Below are 17,703 nucleotides of genomic sequence, written 5' to 3' on the forward strand. Positions count from 1 at the left end.
CTTATTATTACAAGTAACTCTGTGATGAACTAATACCCTTGCTGCAAATCCATGATTATTTCCTTCAGAGAAATTCCTAAAGCGAAATAGTAAAATTATTGGTTCATTGGGTCTATACTTTTTAACGTTCTTTTGTTTTGTTAACTTTCAATTTTGACAGTTCAAACTTATGGAAAATTTGTAGGAATCATACAAGGAACCCTTTATATTCTTTACCTAGACGCGTCTGTTTTGCCCTGTGCCCTATTGCTTTTATTATTCTGTATTCTCAATCTCTCTCTCCCTCCCTCCTCTCTCTCTCTCTCTCTCTCTCTCTCTCTCTCTCTCTCTCACACACACACACACACATTCGCACACACCACTTGAGATTAAGTTGATAAAATCCTGCCCCTTTACCATTCATTACTTCAGCATGCTTGGCCTAAGAGCAAGGATGTTCTACTACACATCACAACGAAACTATCAGAATCAGAGAATTACCACTGCTACACTACCATTCTCTATTACACAATCCATATTTAAATGTCATCAACTGCCCAGCAATGTTCTTTTGAGTCTTCAAACCCCTGTCCTACCCGCCCCCCGGCCCAGAATCCAATCTAGAATTCACATTGTGTTCATTGTTATTTAGTCTTTAATCTGGAACAGCTCCTCATTGTCATTTTTGTTCTGGACATTTTTAAGGTTATTGATATTTATGATCAAATAGCCCTACAAATAATATTACTTCTTTTTTTAAACAAATGTTTAAGTTTGTTTGTTTGTTTTGAGAGAGAGAGACAGCACGAGCAGGGTAGGGGCAGAGTGGTGGGAGAGAGAAAGAATCCCAAGCAGACTCTACGCTGTCAGCACAGAGCCCGACACAGGGCTCAAACTCAACAAAACTGTGAGATCATGACCTGAGCCAAAACCAAGACTTGGACACTTAACTGACTGAGCCACCGAGACGCCCCTAAATAATATTAGTTCTACTGAGAAAAAGGACATATAAGAATGCCCATTTTTTTCATTTCTTAATAACATTGAATACTAAGTTTTTCACTTCTCTAATCTGAAACTTGCAGTATGAATTTTGTTTTCCTTTAAATATTCATTTCTTAGATTATAATTGAACCCCAGTGTTACCTGAATTTCACTCTAAACTTTCATCTGTTTTATGACTGTGTTTTACATTTATTTTTAAGCACTGTGAAATATATTTTGGTACCTAACCTATATTTTCTCAAAATTTAATCAATTAGTCTGTTTTCCCACCGATTTGGAATGCCACCTTATAATTGACATTGACAATTAGTATCTTTTAATCTTTCTGATTAAGTATTTAGAATAATTAGTTAATGCAAATACTGACCAAAATAAATGTATATCCACATTCAAGAAGAAATAGAAATCACAAAACTCTAAACTAGAAGGAAAATAGGAATCGGAGAAGGAACCTTAGAAATTACAGGCTACACTCCATTTATGAAGATAAAGGAAAATATGTATCCTTTTGGTGACTCAACACTGATAATAATTTTCTCTCTTTCATTTTAGCCTTGTTATTTTTAAGCTGGGATCTCACATATAAAAGTTTAGTAACATCTATTAGCAACGGGGGAATATTTTTGATAGTTAAAGTTAGAGGTATACAGGCAATTCTATTTGCTTTTCGTTTTTTTTATTTCAAATAAACTATATAGAAATTAGTTTGTTTATTTGTCTAAGTTCACTTCAGTTTCAAGTCCCCAGACTTAAAATTTTGATACTAAACAGGGGAAATTTCTCTAACATCCATTAGCAAGATATCGAATATGTTTGGATTGCAGCCTACTACCCATGGTACCCTTCATATTACATAAGATAGTGTGCTCGTTGCCAAACGTACGTTTTAGAAATCAAATAAATTTTAGTGTAAAGCTAGTTAATGAAACTAGCAAATTTAGACTTGTTTAAATGTCAGTATAATATTAAGTACCATATGCTCTGTGCCAAGCAGTTAAAATTGTTTTGGGAAGGATATGAAATTAATTGTTAAGAGAATTTAGTGACTTAAAGTACTTCACAATCAGCGTTATCATTTAATGCATCTTTTGGCAATTATTAAACCCTCGGGAACAGCATGAATATCCTTATCAAGTCTGGAAAGACACTAATGGGGAAGAGAATGGAGTGATGCTTGCATTTATATGTGGGCATGAGCCCAAGGAAAAGTGAAGGGGGAAAAAAAAAAAAAAAACCCATAAAAACGCCCTCGGGCTCAGTGCCTGGGGCAGATACGTTGTGCAGCCACCAGAGTCTCCAATAGTGCCATTTCCTACATTTCCCAGTGTTTTACTCCTTTTCTTCCTTTTGTATTTTTGGATGCTTTTCAATTTTAAGGACAGATAGTTTTTTTTTAAATCCCCATGCATTGTTTACTTCTTAGATTATTAACTCAAATCCATGATTAATAAGAAGGTCCTGTTAAGGTCAAAAGTATGTTGGAGGGTTTGGGTTGGTTGAATTTGTAAGTTATTAATAACAATAATGGAAGAAAACAATTATTAAATACTCGTTGCTAGGCACGGTTGTAAGCATTTTATAATTACTATTTTGTTTAATCCTCTAAATCATCTAATAAGATATTTACTAGTTTTGTCTCCACTTTGCAGATGACGAGACTGAGGCAGAGTGAGGTTCGATAACCATTTTAGTTTCGACTTGATGGGAAACTGTCTGAAATATCTACTTTCCTGACTTGGGAAATGCAGCTGTTGGATATAATTGCACTTTTTTTTTAATGTCTCAATATCAGAAATGCCTCGGTTATCATGTAACAAAATTAATAATTGTACTGCAAGTAGCAGCAGGCAAAGGAAGTTACTGGCAGGACTAAATCCAGGTTTTTGTTTATTTTGTTTTATTTTTTGCTTTGTTTTAGTTCTGTTTTCTAGTGAATATCTGAATACTCAATCCGAAAATTTGAAGAAGAAAAAATCCTTTTCTGATACTTGAAGGATCTGAACCGTTTCCACTTAATCTAGATGAGTCAAATGTTGAAGGAGGGCAAGAAGACGGCATATCACTTGGAGGATGGGAGTGAGAGGAAGGAGTTCCAGTGTGGTTCGAGGGATGTAAAGTGGAGAGCCGAGAATGTCCCCCAGTGAAATGTTTGAGACAAAGCAGTCGGTGCCAGAGAATACTTCCCTCTACATTCTGTTTCTGCCATTAACCACATTCACACCATCACCTCCTAACCAGCAATACGAGACTGGAATCCTAGGATGTCTTCATAAAATTTCATAAGCTGATTGCTTAGCCAAAAATGTATAATTGTGAGAGCTTGAAACAGTCATTGCCACAGTCCAGTAACCTACGTTAGCAGGTTGCCAGCTTAAATTAATATCTGATCCAAGGTTTTAATTTATTACTACATCACATAGGTAGTGTTTTTAAGCGTTCCTGTGAAAACCGTGGCAGGGTTATATTATTTCACTGGTATAATCACAAAGTCTGTGCTTTTAAATGGTGGACGTACTGTGATTAAGCTAAGTAAAAATTATACAATTTAGGACAAGGAAGGATTTTTTTTTTTTTTTTACAGGCCAAGTAGGTAAATGATAGACTTGGGTGAGGATGAGAAGTTCCAGAAAAGCCTGCTCTTGCTAATTCTAGTTCCCACTGAAAGTTTCATATATCCCTTTTTTTGTTAAGGCTCTGCATGTGAATGCTAAGAGGTAAATGATATGTTGGGGAAGGAAAAGAAAGAGGGGAAAGAACTCCTATTATCTGAGCATCTGCTACCAGCTATGCCTAGGAACTGTGAAGGTCTATAAATCCTCACAAGCCTGTGAAGGAAGTGTTGGCATCTCTATCTTAGAGGTGAAGAACATAAATTTCACGGTCAGGTTAAATAGCTTGTAAGTTCACAGTGCTATTAAGTAGTATGGACAGGATTCAAACTCAGGTCTTTTTGTTTTCTAAGGTTTATGTATACTTACGTTATCTTTAGAGCCATCGTTTAAATAAGTTACTAACTACCTTAGCTATCTGTCAAAATCCAGGAAAAATGGTCTTGGACAAGATAAATTTTGGTCACTGTGGGATAAAAAGGATAGAGAGGAAGGGAGAAAGCAGTGGAGTTGGTATTAAGTTTTCAATGCTACTTAGAAGAAGCTGTTACAGAGTTCCCTCCTCAGAGGAAAGTATTTTTATTTCTTCTGGAATGCCGAGGCATGCCAGTTCAACATTTGTTCATATTACTATGAATATACTATGGGTACACTATACAGGTGAACGAAACCCCATAGAAATAGAATAGATTACTAACAATCCTATACATCTCCCTATGTTTCTTTTCTTTTTTATACAAGTGCATTTTCTTTCACAATTATCTTTGTGGCAGGAACTAAGAATTGAATGGGACTATTGAAATGATTCTAGAATTGCAATGCTAGAAAAGATGCCCACAAACATGCTCTGTTCCAGAAAGTAAGAAGAGTGTATAACATTTTATCAGTTTAATTACAAAGTCCATTTAAACATAACTCCCTGGGGATCATGGAATTTGAATCTGTACAGTGTACAATTATCTTTACCCAGTCAGTGCCTGAAATAACTACACTGTTCCCTGGTCTCAGTTCGAACATTTTTTTTTAATGTTGGAAGAGATAAATATAGCATGTGAGCAAACATGGTTTGCTGCTCAATTGTTCGAAACTGTGTTCACACAAACAATTGTTGGGGTAATTATTAATGCTAAAAATATGTGAAGTTTCAGTGACTCTACATTTGAAGTCTAGAATGTGTCATTTGTTTTATTCATGATAAACAGATCATTTAGTTGGAAAAATCCCATCTGCTTAGATATATCTCTTATTATTTATGAGAACCATGTTTAGGAATGCAGGCGGCACATGTGCATAATTAATCCTGAAGAGAATTAGACATTGTTTGATTCACAGCTGAATGCAATTAGCATTAGGAAGTTTACATATGTTGGCAATAACACAGATTAGCAACTAAAGTGCTTGTTAAAAAATTTAACCTGAGGCTGCTGGAGCAGACCTCTCTTAATGATGCTTTAAATGTTGTTGATGAAGTAATAATCAATTTTGTTTTATAAATAGTAAATCAAGAATTTAGGTCTAATTAGCACTGCTACAGATCACTTCACTTCCATATCAGATGTACTTGTGATGTATGCTATGAACTTTCTTTGAGTCTTGTGTGCAAACAGTTGTTATGGAGAAGACGTGATCCTTTCTTGGAGAAAGAAATCATTCCCCAGCTAGAGAAGAGTAAGGCGTCTACCTTCTGGAAGGACTCTTCCAGAGATGTGTAGCGTGAGAGTTCTGTCTTTGTCTCTCTGCAGCTTTTAATTGCAGGAGAGAGAAACAATGCCTTCTCTTTTGCAAGGAGAGCCATTAGCCAGCTTTACAGACTGTGAAACCGAGTCATCTAATGGGGAGGGAGGAGAGAATGGAAATGGCGAAAATGAGGCCGAAAGTAAAATTGAGCTATAATTGTTTGCACTTCAACTTTGAGAAGTTCACCATTAATTAAAATGTTTCTGCACCACTCACCACCAGACTGGCAAGAAGGAGGCAAGGCTACATGTGAGGCAGCCCCAGAACCTTCAGGAAAGCAAGCAAGGCCTTTTATGAGGGAGGGAGCATCTTCAGCACACAAACTCAACAGAGTCACTGGAAAGCAGGCAGGCCACTGTCACCTGACCATTTTCACACAGCCCTGAGTTACGATTTTGACTCTTCCTGCGCCTCATTATAAATTAGAAATATACATTTTTAGAATGAATTGGGAGAGACAATTACCTTAGGAAACACCTGCCCTCTTTCATAGATTCTGGAAGCCTCACATTTCTTTTTTTCATATTTTAACATCCCTGAAATGTGGGTACTTCTCACAATGATGACCATATTTCAGTTAATTAGCAACAGTTTTTTCTTTAGTACGTAAAATAATGCTAATAGCGTGTTAGATTCATTTAAATGTGGGACCCAGAGTCTTTTCTGTGCCAGGCACTGTGCTGGGGATGAGGAGTAAATGAGATGTGATATAATGTAAGAAGGGTTACCTAAAGGTAGGTACGAAAAGCCTGCTTGTGATTAAACTTGCAGAAGGCTAACTTCACTTCCTTACGGTCCCATGAGCCTGTGAGCGTAGTTTTGTAACAGGATCGTGCAGTTACACCCATCATCAGTATAGTGACTCTCTTCTGGATGATAAGCGATGACAGGGGACCAATGTAGAATGTAAGCTCTGTGCAAACAAGGAGGTTTTCCTGTTCGTTCACAGCAGGGTTCCTAGCTCTGAGACAAGTGCATGGTATGTGGGGTCATGCAATAATTTCTTGTTGAATGAAGAAAAAGCCAGGTCGGGTTGGCTTTGCCCTGTGCTCAAAGATAGCTTTTACATTTGTAAATGGTTGCAAACAAAAATCAAAGGAAGAATAATATTTTACAACATACGAACATTACATAAAATTCAAATTCCCATGTACATATCCAGACTCATTCCTTCATTCATTCATTCATGTTTTGTCTGTAACTGTTTTCTCATTACAGAGGCAGAGTTGAGTAGTGTTAATGGGGATCTTATGGTGCACAAAACCTAAAATATTTATTGTTGGCCACTTACAGAAAAAGTTTGCTGCCTCCAGACTAGGCTATTGTCGGAGAGATCAGATGAGGAACTTTGGTACCGACCAGCTCTCCTGTACCTTCAGTAACACATTCCTGTGGAATTACCTCCTGCTCTTCTTCTCACTAGATTAGGAAACCTGAACATCATCACTGCTGACATGCTTGATGACAGGGAAGCTGAACCCCATCCTGAGTCCCCTCACACACACACACACACACACACACACACTGCAATTGTCCCTTGACCCTCATAAAATTAAATTAATTTTGGCTCTCCTGGTAGAAATGCATAAGCTGAATTGTATATATTAAAGCTTAATGATAATACCTCCTGGTACAGGATCAAATTTGGTACAACTTTAATCCATTTGGCTTCAATCCAAGAAGAGCCATTATAGAAAGAAAGTACCAGCTGAATTTCATTATCAAAATACTTTCTGTGTTATGTGGTCCTGAGACGTAAACCTAGAGAGTGTTATACTTTTAATTAAAGATTATGGGTTCTGAAGATCGTCTCCTCATTCACATCTGCTACGTGCTAGATGTTTTCACTTGTCCACTAGGAGTACAGTGACTACAAAAGAGTCCCAAAGCATGGCAGCCTGGCAGGGCGCCAACACAGTCTGAGGGTATCTGAGATCGGGGCAATGTTGCCAGTGGTTCCACTGGACCTTGGTACAGTCTGTACTAACAGTACACAGAAAGCAGCCCGCAAGGGGGAGGAATATAGGCATAGAGATAGAGAAAGCACACGTAGTTCTGAGCTCTCCCCCTTTACCTCTCAATAGCACAACCTGCTAGAGATGGGAGTTGATTTCTTCTGTATGCAGAGACTCAAACTAGCCCATCATTATAGTCTTGCAAATCTCTAAGCACTATGAAGACGGTGTCCAGATCTGTCTTGCTCATGGCTCTGTGTACCCCCAGTGCCTTGGCATAGTACATAGCCAGCATGTCTTGGAACAGACCTCAGCCAGGCCATAAGATAGCTGGGTTCTCTTAGATCTCTCCTTAGAGTAGGCAATTCTTTGCCATCTCTGTACCATCTGTTGATGTTACGGAGTCTTTCTGAATGTGGGATAGATACAATTATGCAGGAAAAATCCTCCTCTCAAAAGAATAAATGGGAGAGGGCAGGGGACAGTTGGTTAAAAAATAATAAGACTTTAAGATAATGTTAGTCACTGCTTTATCTTTAGCTAAGGAGTAAATCCTAAGTACAGACAACTATTTCTGCAGTATCTCAGCAAGACTGAAGAGAGAACTGGTCCCAAATTTCTTCCTTATCTATCTGCATGACGATTTGAAATTTTATAGGTGAAGTTTTCACCAATTTAGACTTAGCAATTCCTAAATGTTTATATTAAAAAGAAAAAGAGTTATTTGGGGGTATTACTACCCAGTAGCCACTAATTTATCACCCATTAATATTTTAGTATAAATTAGTAAGATAATTACTCTCCAAGAACATAGAGCTGAGGAATGAAACAGGATTGCAAATGACTTTGAAGAGCTGGACCAAATATCAAAGTTCAAAATATAAGGTAATGTCCACAGGCCAGTTCTACAAAGTCATTTGTTGGGAAGCTGTTGAGTAACCAGGGGGCACCTAGAAAGAGATGCTAAAACTGGGAGGAAGATTGTTTGTGGCAGAGACGAGTACATCCCCAGTGTGCATTTCTCCCTTCTGTCGTTTAGTTACACACACACGCACACACACACACACACACACATTGAGTTTCAGCAGGAATCATGGCAACCCGCTAAGTGTTTTTTTCGCCTTTCTTATGGTTAAGCATCCCCATATGTCTAAGTTCTGAACAAGGAGAAGTTAACAGAGATAATATTTGCCATTTATATGTTATATCCCTAAAAGAAAGTTGCTTATTTTCCACTGCGTCTCTTTCCTTCTTCCTGTGTGCAAGAACAAGGACATGGTGCTCATAATCTAGGGTATTGGTCTGCTAGAACTGCCATAGCAAAAGACCACAGAGCGGGTGGCTTAAATCACAGAAATGTATTTTCTCACAGCTCTGGAAGCTAGAGGCGTGAGATGTAGGGCCCTCAGGATGAGTTCCTGGTGAGGCCTCTCCTGGCTTGTAGATAGTGCCTTCTCACTGTGTCTTCACAGGACCCTTCCTCTATGCTCACACGGAGAGAGATCTCTGGTGTCTCCTACTCTTTTTATAAAGTCACCAGTCCTGTGGGATTAAGGCCCCATTCTTAGGAACCCATTTAATCTTTTTTATCTCTTTTTGGGCTCTGTCTACAAATACAGTCACGTATGGGATTAGTGCTTCCACATACAAATTTGAGGAGGGACACAATTCTGTTCATAACAGCCAGCTTGGATGACATCTCCCAGGTGATGGTGGAGCACAATGGTGGGAGAAACCTGGGGTTCTGAGGACTTCTTAAAGTAAAAGCGTGTAACCTCCTTGAACCCCTCTCAGGACTGGGTTCTGTTTCAGCTACTGGGTTCTGGATGTGTTTGTTGTAGCAGCTGTATCCTAACTAATAGGGTGTGAAAGAGGAGAGCCCAGATCAACTTTCTCTTACTTCACAAATCTGCTTGGGAAGCTAGTCATAAGAGAGAGAGAGAAGGAATAGGTCATCCATCCTCTTATCTGAATCTCTTTTTGAATGTGCTTTGACTCCATTTTAATACTAATCTAATTATATCCCAATAGGCAAATGCACAGAAATCACAGTCTCATCTTTCATACAACGACTCTATCTAATCTGTGGCAGTGGAATTCGTTTTGGTCCTACTTTGCAATAGATGTGAGGATACCAAAGGTATAATTTTAGATATCGGCTTAATCATATTTCTTGCCAACTTTATGTTGCCAACTTTAAGGGCAGTGCTCATTTTTTAAAGTAAATACCTCTGTAAAAATAGAATTATTTGCCATGAAATTAAAATACCTTATAAAAATCCCTTTTTTAGGATGCTTGGAAAACAAGAGTTATTGAGTTTCTTTTAGGGATAGTAGAATGTTTGAAAAGTAGATTATGGTGATGGTACATGCAACTCTCTGAACATTAAAAAAAAAACACAAAAAGCAAAAACAAAAACAAAAACAAAAACCCACTGACCTGTGCATTTTAGTGGGTGAATTTATGTAACCTATGAGTTATATCTCAATCAAGCTGTTACAAAAAAGACAGAGGAATATGAGATCTATGGCCAAACACATTGAGATATGTTTCCTGCTTTATCCACCCTTGGAGAATTTATAGGTGCGGTAAGATATTGGCCTTTGAACAAACAAACAAAAACCCATTTAACTTTGTATATCCAAGGGCTTCTTGAAATTATATAACCCTGACTCACTGTATCACTTAACCTTGTAGAGCAGAAGTATATGCTCAGCTCAAAAATAAAGTACTCTGAACTCCTGCTTTCCTGGCTTAACTAGAAAGGGATATAAAAGTTTCACACGACTTACAAAAAGTCCAGGGGGAGGGGTCCAGGACTGGCACAGGAGCTCAGAAAGGCCCACGGTGAGACTCTTTCTGTCTTGAACTCCACTCTCCTCATCACGTGGGCTTTTGTCATTTGGCTTGAGGTGGTTCAAGAACTTCTTTCCTGTGCTCTGCCCTCTGAGCATAAAGAACGGAAACACTGCAGAAGTTTCCACTTCCCTTTTCTTGTGCAGAAATCTGCCATGCGTCGTCTCTTAACTGCCAAAGAGAGTAAGAAACCTAGAATTTAAGCTCTCCAGGATGTACTCTGCAAGAAGAAAGGGGAGAAAGAGATCGTTAATAGCTTTTGACTTTCTAATTCAGCATTGGCAAGTCCATCCCTCTGACTGTTCAACATATACATAATATATATTTTTAAGTAGATCCCATGTATCATGTTTATTGGGCAAAGTATCTAATGATTGAGAAATATGTTATATTTCAGGTTTAAACATAGAATTAAATCAATGGTGTATCAAATCTTCACCAAATATTTGGATATAGAGAATTAAAATTTTGAAATTATAGGATTTTGGAAACTGTTCTTTACGTGGAATGCACATACTCTTTCCTATAGGATTCAGTTCTCAGGCCACACCCAGTATCTGCATCCTGCCTGAAGTCTGGCTTTCCACGTGATATTCAGCCTTCAGCATTAGGCCCTACATTTCTCCTTAAAAGTCCATAAGGTAAAAATGACTTATTTGCCCTGAACCAAACCCAGACAACCTCTCTCAGGAGCATAACTACCTATTTATTATTAGAATAAGTAATGGTTATAACTAGTCACCAAGTGTGACAATACAAATGCATATTCCCATGAGGCAGCTTCTAATATACAGATAGCTCAAGACACACAATCTATCTATCTATCTATGTTTGTGTGTATATATAATATATATATATATATATTATATATATATACTAGCATAGTATTAGTATAATGTAGAAATCCTAATATATATAACATATAATATTATATATTTTAGTAATATAAGCCCTTACTGTGTCAAAAATCCAAGCTATAGCCAGTTTTTCCTAGATTCTATTAGATACCCCAAATCCAAAACAAAAAATTAGATCGGAAAAAGAAAAAAAATGGAAGTTGAAGAGGGAAAAGCTAAGTAAAAGCCACTATAGCCTTAAAATTGTCTTTCAAGGATATATATATCCGTGTGTGTGTGTGTGTGTGTGTGAGGGGCACTAAGATAGCCAAGTCAGCCTTTGTTCTGGATACAGTTATCCTCATGGAACCAAAGAGCTCTTCTCCAGAAGAAGGGATACAGAAGGAGCCCTCTGGCATATGTACGAGCTAGACTGAAAACCAGAGTAATGAGCATGCCTAGGATTCTTCCTACAGAAGTCACTAAATTAAATAGTCTCAAGATGATGAGAGACACACATGGATGGGGGCCTCTGAACCTGCATAGTCTGTGTTCTGCCTTCTGAGAGGCCCCTCACACAGTAGGTACAGCCTCCACACACATCTCTGCTTTGTTTCCCTAGTTTTTTTTTTTCTCTTTGTATTATTAAGAAAATGGAGATGGCTATTAATTAAATACTTTTACCAAACCAGTTGAATTAATTGGTCCCTTTTACACTTAGTTCTAAATTTGGTACTTCCGAATAAGTGAAAGTCTTTCTGTCTTTAATGGGGAGAGTCTTAGGATCCTAAACAGTGAGTCAGCTGTAGGATTGTGCAGATTCATGTCTTTTGAATTGGACTATCCAGTTGGCCTTACCTGGTATGTTTCTTCCTTTTTATTAGAGCATGGGTGACAGAGTTAGAGCATCTTATGAAGTTTCATAATTTCCACATTTTTACTGTAAGCTTAAATCCTTTTCTTATGTCTTCTCCAGATGTAGAGAGCAGCGGGTCATTATTTTTCTATACTGTTCTTCAACTGTAGATGCTGTTAGACCTTTCTTTTGGCTGAATAATCCAAGTTCCTTTCCTTAAATTTTCCTTTGTAGCTCCTATTTCTCAACACTTTAACAACTCTCATCGAGGTCCTCAGTTGTTACAAATAGTCATTTTCACTTTTTTTTCTCTGCATGATGACTTGAAATAGTATTTCTAAGAAAAAATTAATATAGCTTTAAGTGGTTTTGCACTATGCACGTTACAGGGTCTGAAGAAATACACTCTCGAGATTCAAAAAGACTGGTGATTACTTTTGAAAACTTAGGCTGAACTAGGTAGCTCCAGAAAATGGGATAAAATAAAACATGTAGGTTTTATTTGTCAGAACAAAGAGATTTGCTGGGATAATTACAATTTGGCAAGTCTGTTGTGAGGTCCCTGGAGTGGGGGAAAAAAAACCCTACAGCTTATATGGGATAATAGAAACATGAGCAATAAGCAGCATGGGGTTTTACAGGGAGAAAAAGTCACTCAAAAAACAAAAGTCCTCTTTTCTTTAACAAAATTACAAAATTAGTAGATGAAGGAAAAGTATTTAGTTTAATGCACCTGGTCAGCTATAAAGCTTTTAATAAAGTTCTACCTCAAAATGTGATTCAAATTATCTTATGAATAAAGAATAACTTTTGAGACAAGTGAAACCTTTTACCTCCTAGACTGCCTACCAAAGATTGGAGCCTAATATCAGGCAAGGACATCAGAAAACTGGGCTTCAATGTTTAGAGAACAAGGTGATACCTGTCACATACATACCTCTGGGCTAGTTCTCCCCTATTGACCTTCCCCTCAAAGACCAGACCTTTAGTCTCTGAGGGGGAAATGTTACAATGTTACAATGTCCAGGACATCAGGCACTTTGAAGGCTAGAGATAATGTGGGAGGGGGTGCAGGAAGTAGACAATGATGCATGATGAACCACCCCAGCTCCCTCCCCTCAGCCCCCCGTAGTGTCATGCCCACAGCTGGTCTTGTAGCTACACACCCCTCCCAGGAGATAAAGAGGATTCTCTGGAGAAAGTAAAGGCTCTAGTGGAAAACCCATAGATTCTGACATTTAAAGATTCCCTCACATAAATATCCATGATGAAATTTTTCCCATATACCAAGAGATGTCATCCAGTTTTTCCTTTTCGATTTATAAATGTGTCTCACTCCTAAGTTTGAAAGAACAGTCAAGACATACCAAATATTGGAAGGAAAAATTAAAAATATACAATAGAGAGTGACACAAATAAAGAGAATAGACTGGGGGGAAATAGAGATGATATAAGGCACAAAAGAAAACTTTTAAAAATATTACATGAATTATTATTATTATCTGGATTGTTGAGAGAAGAATTGTACCTAAAAGAAATAGGTTATAATAATAAGAAAGAATGATAAAAAATAAGGAATAACACTTATAATTTAAAATGTGATATTTTTTCTTCAAGTTTTTATTTAAATTCCAATTAGTTAACATACAGTGTAATATTAGTTTCAGGAAACAGTATAAAGTTCCTCAAAACATTGAAAATAAAATGTGATTCCTGGACAAAATTCTCTGACGATATAAAAGATAGTGACACTATATAAGAGGAAATAAACAATTTAAAAGATACAAATCCAGAAATGCAGAACAAAGAAAATAGAGGTGACAGAATTACCAAAAATCAATTCAGAAGTATCTCACAGAACTGAGTATCCTACGTCTCCAAATGGAAAGGGCCAAGCACAATAGAGAAAGATTCTCACCAGAGCAGACTGTTATGAACTTCCTGAAAAACAGGGATGAAAAAAAGATTCTAAGAATTTCTTAAAGAGTAGAAGCAAGTCATAGAGAAATGCTTAGGAATAAGAAATTGTATTCAAATTCTTAAGAACAACCCTGAGTTCCAGAAGACTGTGGTTCAGTGCCTATAAGATTTTATTATAAAGTGATTTTAAAATGATCAATCATATATGAGGGTACAATAAAGATATCATCAGATATTCACTATCTAAAATGAATGGGTTACTGTGCACTCTTTCTTAGGAAGATACTAGAAGATATGTTTTAGAAGTTCAAGAGAAAAAACACTAAAGAAGATCCAGGAGTCCAGGGTTCAAGTACAGGAGACAGGCAGAGATAAGGACCAATATGTCAGCTGTGCACACCTACAGAGAATATAGAATGGAGCAAGAGATAGAAAACTGGTGTGGCGACAGGTGTGGAGACAGGTGTGGGGATGGGGGAGACTCCTTAGAACCATGTTTCAACATTTAAAATATGCTAATAGTCCTTTGACATATTTTGGAGTATTTATTTTAATAAATTTATTTTGAAAAATAACTTCATAGGTAATATAAATAGGAAAAAGTTATAGAAAACCAAGCAAGGAAATAATGAGATAATATTAATTTCAGTAAAAAGAAATTTATCAGAGAAGAATTATAATTCCAGAGTGAAAACTATTTATGTAGAATATTTATATAAACACTATTCACCCTAACCAGCAAATTATAATTTAACTATATTGAGAGACTGGGAAGAGCAATAAGAGAGAGGTAAATTCTATACTTCCAAAACAAAAAGTTAATATATTATTTCTATAACTGTCAAATTAAGAAATGGATATGTATGTGATATATATATATGTGTGTGTGTATATATATATATATATATATATATATACACATATATATATATGTGTGTGTATATATATATATGTATACCAGAATATATGTGTATACACACACACACAGACACAGGATATATATATGACATATATGAGTAGATATAAAGGATATATATGACATCTATGGATATATATAGGATATATATATATGAATATCAGAATATATATAATATGTAGATATATGGACATATGTATGAATACCACAGAAGTACCATAACCAAGAAGAAACACCTTAATGGCGTTGAACGTGGTTGTCTTTACAGAGCAGAATAACTAAATGTGGTAGTAAGGACTGTTGGATTGTGACATAAACCTTTTTAGCACTACATATATGTATTAGTTTCAGAAAGTTGAACACAAACTCATAAATGCTAATAAGAAGAAGTAGGTTGAGAAGATCATACTGAGTTTTCTCCAAATCAGTCAAACTGGTTAGGCTAAGTACTGACCTTTATCTTTTGACTGGTCAGTTTTGTTTGCTTGTTTGATTTGTGTTTATTTCTGGGAATGAACCCTCTGGACAAATTGAGATTTATTTGCAGTTACAATAGTACATAGATTAGGTCACAGTTTCTAAGTGCTCTTTCTAAATATGTCATTTTATTAGTTTATATGTATGTAATTTTATTGTTAAACTTGGTTTTCTCAAGTGATTTTGTTGGGCATATAGAAATACAAATCTCAAAGAATTAAAACCACATATAAAGTCCCTGAAGGTATTAGAAGATTTTCATCTAAAACTTTCTGTCTTTATATTTTATGGCTTCTCATCTCTACTCAAGACTTTCTTCTTCAAATTTTCTTCCTCATTTCTGATACCTGTTTCTTTTTGCCCACATGGCGACTCAATTTGTCCCGGCCCCGCAGGCTGTCTAGGGCCTCATGTAGATACGGAGGGCAATTATGGCGAAGAAATGCTAATGTGAATGGAGCTTCAAGAATTGTTGCAAAGTACCGGTCCCTGCAAATGCTCCAAGGCACTGTTGGCTTTGTACCACATGAAGATAATCTTCCCAGACATCATCTGAGTTGAATATGGACCAGGACTGTTAGACATTTGGTATGGACTGATGTCCGCAGGAGTCAAAGGGAAAAAAAAAAATTAGTAAGTTTGCAGAAAATAAACAGTCACTCAGATTTGGTCAAAAATAAGAATTTTCACCCAGAATCAGATGATGCAGTACGAAATCTGGGTAACACGCAGGCGGCTGGTGTATTAGCGAAAACCAATAGAGAAAAACATCAAACCGGTGATTTGGCAAATAGAGTAAAATAATAACAAAAAAAAAAACCCCAAAAACTTTGGCCTTGTTCTTTTACCTTTCAGACAGTTTTGTTGCCTTCTCTGTTCAAACATCGTAAAAATAGGCTGCTTTACCTCAGCTTCTGGAGATACCTGTTTTGTGTAATTTTAGACGACTTAAAAGGGAGAGTACCGTCCAAATTTCACAGTGACCAACGAATTTGTAACACAACAGTGCTCTTTTATTTCAGGAAGCGGCCCAAAGCAATTAAGGGAGACCGTCATCATCACAGCAGAATGCATCCTGTTAAACTAATTGGAACATTAGACACTACAATCTTGGCAAAATGTACCAACTATGAAGAGCTGTCACCGTCTTAATAATTCTGTGATGGCCGGAGGAGGACAAAACAGTTGTTGTTGACAAGTGTTTGATCTTCATAAGTCTGCTGCTGTGACAAACTACACACTGTATTTTATCCTCTACTTCTGTGATCCTTCACCCAGATAAGAACCAACACCTGGCATCTTTTCAAATTTTCTTTTTTTTTTCCCTTTTACATCAGTGGCAAAAGTTAAAAAGGTAACATGAAAAGAAACATGAAACAGGAATACTGTTCAAATTGAAGGACTGTAGTTTCAAGTTTCAATCCTGTATCAAAACATCTCCGCCTTATCTTCTTTTCCAGTCATCACAAATGATGAGTATAAAGGGATACACAAACATCAGTACAATGCTGTGTGTGTATGCAATCCAAAAATCACAGCTACAAAATTATACCTGACATATCAAAAACCGACAGTCACATCCTCAAGATTTCCTTCTCTCGTTCCCATGGACCTTCTTGATTAATAAATCTGACACATAAAAAGCATCTATATGACTAAAGTGCCAGTTACTGGAAAGACCGTTTTGATCTATTTCTCAACTTTTAGAAGAAATATTCTCTTTTTCATGAATACAGGATCCGTTCACTGACTGCCAGCTTTCAAATGACCACCTCTTGAAGTTTAATTTTAAGTTTTAAATAAATATTGTATGCATGCAGAATAATTACGATGCTCTAGAGAGATACTGTATAATGACATTGATTCTTTTTTATCTGAAAATGCCAAGCCCTTAAGGCAGCAAAGTCTGCATTTGCTACAGATGTGGAAAGGTTCATTCCATGTGTTAAATTTCAGAAGGGGCATGCATGGCACTTTCATTAAGACTCTCGTGGTATTTCCTGAGTAAACTCCAATTTTCATGAGTGTAAAACTTATTTCCATAAGACTCATCTGGTCTAAGCAACAGAAAGGAACTCACTGGCCTTCAAATGAATGTTATGTGTATATATATATATATATATATATATGAATGTTTTATATATATATACACACTATATATATGTATATAGTGTGTATATATATATATATATATGCAAAACGTTTCTTCATTCTGAAATGAAAACTAGTTTAAAAACTAAAATATTTGTAGTGCACCTGCATGGCTCAGTCAGTTAAGTATCCAATTCTTGGTTTTAGCTCCGGTCATGATCTCACAGTTTGTAAGAAACTGTGCTGAAAGGGTGGAACCTACTTGGGATCCTATTTCTCCCTCTCTCTGCCCCTACCCTGCTCATTCTCTCTCTCTCTCTCTCTCTCTCTCTCTCTCAAATAAATAAACTAAAAAAAAAAAAAAACCCTAAAGTATGTTAGGCTCATGCTCATTTCTCTATATATGGTACTGCAATTCCCTGCCAAACTAAGTAGATATGACCCTGCTTCTTTTTCACATATTTA

At 36.7% G+C, this 17,703-nt stretch overlaps 1 long non-coding RNA gene across 1 annotated transcript in view; it reads left to right on the forward strand.

Moving 5' to 3' along the window:
• LOC131509100 (uncharacterized) overlaps positions 1-17,224 on the forward strand; it is a 189,470-nt gene extending 172,246 nt beyond the window's left edge. The window contains exon 3 of the long non-coding RNA XR_009260289.1: positions 16,170-17,224. This is a non-coding gene — a long non-coding RNA (uncharacterized LOC131509100). The remainder of the gene's footprint in view (positions 1-16,169) is intronic.
• Positions 17,225-17,703: the final 479 nt, after the last annotated feature.

This window comes from Neofelis nebulosa, chromosome 4, assembly GCF_028018385.1.
Source record: "Neofelis nebulosa isolate mNeoNeb1 chromosome 4, mNeoNeb1.pri, whole genome shotgun sequence".
Classification (NCBI taxonomy): Eukaryota; Metazoa; Chordata; class Mammalia; order Carnivora; family Felidae; genus Neofelis; species Neofelis nebulosa.